The sequence below is a fragment of the Cetorhinus maximus genome, chromosome 15 (assembly GCF_964194155.1).
Source record: "Cetorhinus maximus chromosome 15, sCetMax3.hap1.1, whole genome shotgun sequence".
NCBI lineage: Eukaryota > Metazoa > Chordata > Chondrichthyes > Lamniformes > Cetorhinidae > Cetorhinus > Cetorhinus maximus.
Window position 1 is genome coordinate 66339408 of NC_135893.1, and position 10458 is coordinate 66349865.

General features: G+C 47.4%; 1 pseudogene; it reads left to right on the plus strand.

Moving 5' to 3' along the window:
* The first annotated feature begins 1170 nt into the window (after nt 1-1170).
* LOC144691223 (small ribosomal subunit protein eS27 pseudogene) lies at nt 1171-1458 on the plus strand (annotated as a pseudogene).
* The last annotated feature ends 9000 nt before the right edge of the window (nt 1459-10458 follow it).

Genomic DNA, 10458 nt, shown 5'->3' on the forward strand with positions numbered 1-10458 from the left:
GCTGTCGCTCTGGTACCCTTTGCCAGGACAAGTTCATTGTTTGAGGGAAATAGATGTGTAAACTATGCCTACTTGGTGCGAGTCTTTTGATCTAGAATGGAAGATGGACAGCAGGAACTGCACCAATTGGTACATTCAACAGGCACTGTGCACATTGTGCCAGGCACAAATTCCTGAAGTGCTATGCCAACTTGAACTGCCATGCTGGACAATGCCAAGGTGAGTTTAGTCTGCCATTTTCCTGTAGTCTAGAACCAGACTCTCCAGAGAGGATTCACTTCAAACACAGCACTCCACACTGTGGCGCACTATTACTAACCTGGTGCCAAAAATATGACAACACTGGAATCAATTCAGGACTAAATTGGTAATATTACATCACATGTTGCCTAGCAACAGAAGGCACAAAATAAGGAGAAACTGGGGGCCACTATTATTTCTTTCCTGAAACACAAGTGCAATTATTTTTTTGATTTATTGAGGTTCTGCTCACCTACTGAAAAGAGAGGACTATTTCCTTGTACAATACGTGACCCAATATGCTGCAAGCTCTAGGCGACTGTGATAAGGAAAGTGGTGACTGAACACAATTGGAAGTCATTGAGTACACAGCACAATGCAAGAAATTGCACTGATATACCAATGCAATAGTGTTTCTTCAGTCCAGATACATGATACAGCATCTCTTGTCCCGTAAGTGATGAAACTCCTATGTTTAAAATCCTGCACACAGAGTTACAGTTGAAAATATTCAGGAGAGGGCCTTACAAGCAAGTAAAGTGATGGGCGGTGTCATATTCAATAAACACTCCAGTTGGTGTGGCAATGTAATGGCTGCTTTTGTTTCAGACTCTCTGCTACGTTCCTTCTGGATGCAAAATAATAACACAACAGGACACTACTGGGGCTTAAAGGGTTAACTTACAAGGAGAGGTTGCATAAACTTGGCTTGTACTCTGCCAACCTGCTCCCCTTTCATTCTTTATGGGATTATCTGAAGACATTAGGATGGATTTTCCTAGCACGTTGAGGAGTCCCACTGCTGGGACTGCAGGCGGGACCCAAGCCCATGCAGGCAGCTGGCAGCATGCTGGGCAACAATTTACTGGCATGGCCAATTAAGAGGCTGTACTGTCCAATTGAGGCCACGCGAGCGAGTCTACGCTAAAGATGCCTCTGGCAAAAGGTTTGTTGCATCCGTCTCCCGAGGAGAAGAGGAAACACAGGAAGAAGCGTCTGGTGCAAAGTCTCAATCCTACTTCCATGGGCGTCAAGTGCCCTGGTTGCTACAAAATCACTATTGTGTTCAGCCACGCACAGACTGTAGTGCTGTGTGTCGGATGCTCCACTGTACTCTGCCAGCCCACCGGAGGAGAGGCCAGGTTAACAGGAGGCTGTTCCTTCGGAAGAAAGCAGCACTAAAAATGAAAGTTGGCATTTGCGGATGGGTAAGGCTATACACAGTGGGCTTCTGGAGTCTGGCTGAGGGATACTGATTTGCTTGCTTGGGATCTGGGTGGCAGTACGGGAGAGATGTAAATGGGAGTCAGTTTCCCGAAGCCTTGCCCATCTGGTTTAGGTGAGCTTTTCTTTCTGGACCCTCTTGCTGTTATTGAGTTATTTGTTAGAATTGTCAAATAAAATGACAGCAGCCCCATCTCCCTGGGCTGCTGGCCCAGAGAGCTGGTAGTTCAGCAGTGCGCTGTCAGAGGTGGCCTTCCACCTTCCAGCAGCGGCCAGGTAGCCACAGGGGTGACCACTGCCATTGCGAGGGTGGGGAGAGCCTCCCTCAGTGGATCATGGAGCAGCCATACAGGTTCCTGATGGGAGGCCATCAGGATATAACTCTCAGTCTTCCCACACGGCAGCAGACCCTTCTCATTCTGGTAAAATGCCATCGGTGCTAGGAGGTGGTCCTCAAATTAGCACTTATTTGGCACAATAGGCAGCCTGGTGCTGAGGTTCCAGTTGCTGGTAATATGCCCTGGTGGCAGGAAGATGTTGGGCTCCCCTCCTGATGCCTTCCACCGCCATTTTACCAGCGTGCCCACCTCCCAACCCGTCTCCAATGGGCTGGTAAAATCACTCAAAAGCTATTGATATAATTCTGATGTTTTTTTAAATTCCTGCTCGGGCCACATACTAAATGTGCCTCGACATATTGAAATCTTCAGCAGGCCAGGAAGAATGATTGTGTTCAACAAGTGCTCTATGTGCACTCAGTCACTGCATGTGTTGTTTTTCTCCACCTCGCACTTTTGGCGTCATTATGTCCTCTCGTTTCAAATGCAACTCCCACATCTTTTCCAAGGCAAAAACTTCTTCCAAGAAGCTCACTTTCCTCCAGCAAGTGAAGGACTTCTTTATTTCCTCAGCCACCCTGAGGTAGGACTGTCCAAAACCTGAATAACTGCTTCCAGATCTGGGAAGGCTTTCCTCGCAAACTCTTGATCAGAGTACAAGAAAAGATCCTCGATGTTTAATTGTGATCCTTCTCTCATCGCTAACTTACACTCTCCCACACTGCAAACCTTCTTCCCATTTTACCAATAACAATATAGTCACTGCCCCCTGACCTTCCATTTCTTGTGCGGCCCACAGTTAAAATTGGTGAAATTAAGACCCAGAGCTCATCCTTTCACTCGAACTCTCAAAACCTTTAAAACTTCAAACCGCCCTCAAGTCTCTTATTCTGATTACAATTCACAAGCTAAGTTTGGTGTCACCCAACCACTTCCACGACTTATTTCACCTTCTGTCCTTCTCTTTTCAACTTTGATGGCGATTTACACAATGTCCATTATTTTCCCTTTTCAACAAAAACAAACACCACACCTCTATTAAAACCTTTCTTCGAATCATAAAATCATACAGCATAGGAGGAGGGTATTCGGTCCATTGTAACCCATCTTTTTATTAGCTGTAAAGCCAACTTGGATTTGGCGGCGATTTATATATCTAACCCAAATGTTGAATGAGAAAAATAGATGTTTCAGAGATGATGGTGAGAAGCACTCCACGTCATTTACAGAACCAGACAATATTGGATGGATTGCTAAGTAGTAATCTAATCGAGATTCCAATTGTATCTCTTACTATTCCAGTTCCAAACCATTTTCAATTATTGATCGAGTCTCAAATGCTTTATTAGGCATACGAGAGATTTCACTGCTGTTTGTACTGCTGGCCACCAACATTTTTTTTTTTTAACTGCCACTTCTGGACCTCTCAGAATCTGACGCAGATGTCACCAACATGGCATGGCCGTAATATCACTGGGCTGGTAAGCTAGAGGCTCAGACTAATGCTCTGGGGGCATGGGTTCAAATCCCACTACTGCAGTTAGTGGAATTTAAACTCAATGAATGAACCTGGAATACTAAGCGAGTCTCAGTGATGGTGGCTATGAAGACTATGAATTATTGTAAAAACCCACCTGGTTCAATAATGTGCTTTAACGAAGGAAATCTGCCATCCTTATCTGGTCTGGCCTACAGGTGACCTCAGACCCACAATGTCGTTGATTCTTAACTATCTTCTGGAATGGCCGAACAACCGAATCGGTTCGAGGGCAATTAGTGATGGACAACAAATGCTGGCCCTGCCAGTGATGCACACATCCCGTGAAAGAATAAAGAAACAAAAAATAACTTGGATTCACCATTCTCCACCTAGAATGCACAAAACGTCACTTCGGAACAGTGGCTTAACTACGGGCTAATCAGAATATTTTGCATTGTTCCCATTGCTTTTTCCGGACATATTTCGCTGAAAAGTGCTTGACATACATTTTCACCTCGAACCTGGCCAACTTAGGAATGATTTGAACATTCCATGGATGCCTGTGATGGTATAGAGATGATCAGTTTAACTGGGTAGAGATATAAAATGTTTTTTAAAAAAAAATGATTTCTATTTAAGTTTCTCCCCTTCTAACCTGAAGTTCTCGTTCTTGTGTTCAAAACCCTCCATACCCTTATGCTATTTCTGTTACCTCCTCCAATCCTACAACCCTCCGACATCTTAGCATTCCTCCAGTTCGGGCCTCTTTAACCTTTTTTCCACCAACACCAGCCATGCTTTCAGCTGTCTAAGCCCTAAGTTCTGGACTTCCTTCTTTAAATCTCTCTGCCTTTCTTCTTCTTTAACGTCCTCCTTAAAACCTCTCTCTCTGATTAAGTGTTTCATTACCTGTCCTAATATTTCTTTAGGTAGCTCAGTGTCAAATTTTGTTCACTAAACATCCTGTGAAGTACTTTGGAACATTTTAATGTGGACAGGGCTTTATATAAATGCAAATTGTTGCTGTTGTTGTCGGACATACCATCTCAACTTACGAGTAAAATGACCCAAGTGGCTAATCTTCATGTAACTTGGGCAGTGGGCGGAATTTTCTGTGCCTGCTGGCGTTGGGCTTGTTCAGTGGCATGAGCGGATCATATGACGAAAAGGCCAAAAATCGGCTTCATGACGGCGTGAAACCGGTTTGTGACCGTCTACTGAGCCCGTCGATGGTGGGCCGTGTTCCCCGTCATCGGACATCAGGAACCTCATTGTAATACATTGGCACATCATTATAAGGCTAGCCTGGTGGAGTCATTCCACCTCCATCACCCCTCCCCCACCGCCGCTGGATCATCCACCACATAGGTGGGAAATCACGGCAGCGCAGAACACATGGAACGCTGGGTAGATTCTCATGAACGTGGCTCTGCTGCAAAGCAGCTCACAGAAGTTGGTTGAAAAGGTGGGAGAGGGAGGCCGAGGACTGACTGGGAGAGGAAGAGGTGTCGGGGGAAGGGTGAGGTTGGTGGGGGGGGGTGGGGCTGGAATATAAGTGTCAGAGGGGTGAGGTTGGGAGGGGGGAAATGAAGGTGTTGGGTGGGGCGGGGTTGGGGGGTGGGGGAGAGAAGATGGTAACTGAGGAGGTAAGTGTATTAAGGAAGGAGTTCAGAGTGGAGGAGGAGTGCGGAGAGGGGATAGAGTCTAGGGGGAGGAAGGAGTGCGAGAGGGGAGGAAGTAGGAATGGAGGAAGGAGTTGGGAAGGTGGTAGGAATAAAGCTGGAGGAAGAAATAAAATTCAATGAGGGAGTCAGGAAGGGGGAAGGAGTAAGGCTGGAGGAAGGAGTGAGGCTGGAGGAAGGAGTGAGGCTGGAGGAAGGAGTGAGGCTGGAGGAAGGAGTCAGGAGTCAGGAGCAGGGAAGGACTAAGGGTGGCGGAAGTAGCAAGGGTGTCTGAAGGAGTCAGGAAGTGTTATGGCACAGCCGATGGTAAATACTGAGCTGCTCAAATCCCAAAGGGAAACTTGAAACAACTGCCACAACTGTTTTGCAATTTGTATACATTTCTAGATGCGGGCCTTGAATTCAGTAGTAATAAGACCACCGAGTCTTATAGATTTCTTACAAAACTAAATCAAACCTTTACTAACAGAAGAAATAATGTTAAACACGCGCGGACACAGACCACTACTATGATACTTCTAAATCCCGTAGTTAATCTAACTCCCAGTTACACTTTCATTAAGGCAACAGTAAGACACATAGATTTTAAAAGACCCAGGCAAAGAAACACAATACCCTGAACAATCCAATTCAAAGTGAGTTTTCTTAACTCCAGTTCTTTGTAGGCAGCAGCTTCAGGTGTAGATGCTGAAGGCTTTTCGCACTTTAGATCTTAGAATGCCTTCCCTTGCACGCAGCCTTCTCTCCTTTATCCATATTTTCCCCTTTGAATGCAAATTTTCATTGTTTCACAATGTCTTTGGACTTTACCTTTCTAATAATAAAAATCTCTCATAGTACCAATTTTACCAGCAATTTTTGGGAAAATAAAGACTGTTCTTAACTTGCCCTAGCCAGGTGTAATATTTCACTCCTCATTTGGAAATCAGTCTAGTCTGGTTTATTTAAAAATTCGGAGGATGGAGTTCAGGAGGGAGGGGTATCCAGGTGAATGTGCACGGGAGGGGTCTGATGGGTCCGTGACTGCCTATTAGGGAGTGATCTGAGGGTGGGCGTGGTATGAGGGAATAGTGAGAATGACCGGGGGCAGAGTGAGGCGGTAGGGTGGGAGGGTGAGGATTTGACGGTAGTGATAGATGGGACAGTGAGGGTGGTTGGTGGGGACTTGGAGGCAGGCATGACCCTTGGGAGTGGGAAGGAGGTGGTTGTGGAGGTTAATGTGGATGAGAGTGGGATTTTCAGGAAGGAAATGAACGTGCACGTTCACCTGGACATCCTTGAGGGAAAAGGGTTGTGGCTGGTAGGTCATGGAGGGGAGGTGAAAGGTCGTGCCAGGGGATGGGGGAAAGGAAATGGATGATTCAGGGAGGGTAAAAGATAGCAAGTAAAACCGTTTTAGCACCATGTTGTCCAAATCGAAAATGAAATGAGAGTCATGGTGGGCAAAATCAGGTGCTGCATGGGAGTGTGATCAGTGGGTGGGCGGGGATGCAGGTCAGCTCAGACAGACAACTGGAAGCAAACCCCAGCAGGCAGCATTGGAAATGCTCAGGATATTGGGATGAGTGTGATGGAGGAAGGGTTCGCGTGCGAGGGAACGTGCTTGCTCAAATGCTCTGAAAGTCTCTGCTACACACACACTTCTCCCTCCAGAATCACTCGTGGGCCAGCTGCTCCCTCTGCAGTGCCAGAGGACGAGGTTGAGGGGGTCACAGGCAAAGGGGACCCGGAGGGAGAGGACAGCTTCTGATTCCTGAGTGGATGACCCAGGGGTGTCCAGCTGCAGCTCCTCCTCCCTTTGAGTGCCCCGGCCTGACTGCTTGAGGGGGAGGAGCACCTGGGGGGTGTTGAGGTGCCCCATTTCCATCTTGCGTTGCCAGGTCTGCGCACATCTCCACGTTCTGCTGGACCAGGGCCTCTATGGCATCCACCATCCTCCTCATGAGACCTCCATACACGCACGTGGGCACCACTTCATCAGAAAGTAGTCGGACACACTGCTCCACCTCGTGTGCTACTCTGTTGAGGGCTTCCAACAGCTCTGTGTGGCGTTCCCACACCTTCTGCTGACTCTCCACGATGAGTTGGAAGGCCAAACCCAGAGGCTCGTCATCTGACTTGAACCTCACAGATGTCTCTTCTCCAGCAGTCCTCCGAGTGCCAGGGAGCTCGGCTGAACCTGCCTCCTCCTGCTGTGGACATGTGTCCATGCGATGACCACCAGATTTGTGAACCTTAGCCTGCTCTAGATCCCACAGAGGTGTGTGTCTCTACACTGGTGCAGGGTGTGGGTAAGCATTGTGACAGGTCTTCCAGGCTGCTAATTTCCAGCTCTTCAATGGAGGAGAAGCCCTCTTGGCTGGAGGTGAGGATGTGGATGGAGCTGAGGGACTGGCTGGCTGAGGGTGTCGGTTGCTTTGCAGAGCTCCCTGTGAACCACAGTAGAGATAATTAGTGCATGGCAGCAGACTCAAAAGCAGGAGAGAGAGCACTCACATTTGCGTTGAGATAGGGATGATGTGGTGCAGGATCCTCAGGTGGGTGTTCGCCACCGATATCACTGTCGCCGCAGGCACAGTCCACATCCTCACCAGTCAGCACAATGGCTCGCTCCTCAAAGTGAGCCTAATGTGGGCCACTCCACCCCTGGTTTGGGAGCTCTCCCTGCTAATTTGAGCAGACTCTCTCCATCTGTTTCCATTTGGGAGAAGCGTGAGCAGGACACATGGCACTGCGTGGAATATTTGTGTGATGAGCGGAGACATGGATGGGATGAGGATAAAAGATCAAGTGGATATGAGCCTGATGGAGATATGAGGTGTGTGTGTGAGTTAATGGTGTTGCCCCTTGAGATGTGAGATCCCTGTGGATGTGTGATGGGTTTGTGAGTGTGAGACTGATGAGAAGAGTGACTTACCCCTGGAAGAACAGATGAGACCATTCATCCCGTAGTGGCACTGGGTGGCTGTCCTCTTTTGCAGGGCGTTGGCGGTGACTGCTGCTGCCACTGCCTCCCATGCTGGATTGGTGATGTTGCTGCCTCTCCTGTGGCCAGGGCAGGGGTAGAGGACATTATGGTGGGCCTCCACAGCATCCAAAAGGCGCTCGAGGGAAGCATCACTAAACTTGGGAGATGCCTTTTTTTGCCTTTCTGGGCCATCTCTTCCGTGTAGCAGTCATGGGCTGGAAGCACTGAGAGGTTTGTGCGTGGCTGGACTTTAAATATGGTGCCCGGCATGATGAAGCGGTGAGGGGATGGCGTGCTGGATGAATGAGAGCCCAGCTGCCATGGAAACAGCATGTTTCCCAGGAATGCATAATTAAAGCCTGTTACCGCACTTAGTGCAAATCTGGGGCGATTCCGCTTAGTGCGCGCTGTCAAGGTATTTCACCAGGGTCATTGGGGCCCACTCCCATCCTTCTGTCCAACAGCCACATGTCAGGTTTCTAGCGAGAGCCATGATGTTGCCTCATTTACCCTACTCCAAGGCCAGGGTGTGCTGCCCTGTTCAATATACCTGCGGGGAGCCCGTACTCAGCGTATGAGCCAGCCCTAGCTCTAGAAAATTTATTCAGAAAGCCAGGTGGTCTTTAGTGCAATATTTCACCTGAAAAAGCAGCACTGCTGGAATTCAGTATTCCCTCAGTATTGCACTGCAGTGTCAATCTAGACCCTTATGTTCAAACCAACTGAGTGGGACTTAAACCCACAACCCTCTGTCTCAGAGACACTTGTGCTACCAACTGAGGCACAAGCAACACTCCTGAGCAGTACATTCTAGCTGAAGAGAAACGGGGGGGGAAAAGAAAGTTAAACTAGGGTTCAATAAAATTCAATTTTGCATCTTGCTAATTTATTGCAACTTTATTCTACTGCTTTTTTGCCAACATTTTATAATGTACAATCTCTTTTTACTTCCGACAGTCAAATTGTAATTTTTCTTTGCAATTGTGTAATTGCCGACACATGTATGCTTATTAAACCATAGTTTCCAGTTTTATGACCTCTGAAAATGGCTTTGTAATATGGTGGCTAACTCGCTTATCAAGGGTCACATTGAACCTGGAGGCATTCGATATCCTGAACTTGCAAAAATTAAAAAAGAAAACATTGAAAAGATTCATGGTAGTACTCCTTGGCTGTTACGATGAGCACTGTGAGATAAAGCAAAGGGAGATGGGTGGTTTAAACTACAGATGGGTGTTGATTCGGAAGTGGTTTTGGCAACAAGATCTACAGCTTAGTATCTGAAATCACTAAGAAAAATCTACAACTTCAAAGAACAAAAAAAGTGACAATTAAATATTCTAAAACAAAACACCACCACGTATCCCTTAATTAGAAAGTTTAGTAGAAGGTGCAGCATGAGCAAGACAGGCCACACTGAGGTGACAATGTTTAAAACTTGACACAGAGGATATGGGTCCACATCCACAGCCAAGTTCTTGACTTTGGCTTAAGCCTGTTGTTTTTGGACTTACCTTTCCAGTTAAGGTAATCAGTGGATGATTATCTTGAATTATGTACAGTCCCCGAGGCCTTAGGAAGAGACTCGCTCCAGGGCGGCAGACAGGAACTAACGAAAAACACTTTGATGTTCCACATGGAATTCGTGACCAGAGGCGTGGAGCACCCTGAGAAAAACTGGGAAGCAAGGGGCAGGGTGGGGGCGCGGGGTGTGTGGAAATCAGAGTTCACACCACCTCAGGAAGTTGCGCATGCTCTGGCGGCCAGCTGTGTTGCTTGCTTTTTGTATCGGCTGGTGAGGCTATGCTGCACGATTGCACTACAAAAGGGGAGGGGGTGAAAATAATAACTACTCTGGCTGTTAAGGTCTCAACAGCAACTCACTTTAAAAATCCTTGTTTAGAAAAATGACAACCAACTTGAAAACACCCATACCAAGCTGTTATTGAGGAAAGGGAGGTGGTTGGCAGGGCCAGTGTCACTGGCACAAAGTTATCAAGCGAGCCACCAGTTTTTATTTTGGCTGTTGGCGAGAATAGAGGAATGCTTGCATGGCAGCCCTGAGTGCTGTGGTGACTATTTTTCATGGTCGCTGCTGACATTGGGACAAAGCAGGAAACTTCCCTCAGTAGTGAGTGGAGTCCTTACTGCAACTTTTATTTGTTTTTTAAATTCATTTATGGGATACGAGCATCGCTGGCTAGGCCAGCATTTATTGCCTGTCCCTAACTGCCCTTGAGAAGGCAGTGGTGTGGTAATTGGGGGGTTTAGTCCATTCCCTCTATCAATCGGGGATCACGTGATGTACTGCGGGGGCTCTGACCAGTGAGCTTTTAGCGTGGGCGATCTGCTGGGTGGGGTGGGGGGGATGGGCGGAGCTTCCTGTGAGCTTCCTGGTCGAGCATGAAAGCACCTGTAAACCTCTCTGTAATAAAGTTAACTGTTTCTTGATGAAACCTGTCTGCTCCTTCGAGTCATCACAGGTGGTGAGCTGCCCTCTTGAACCGCTACAGTCCCTGTGGTATG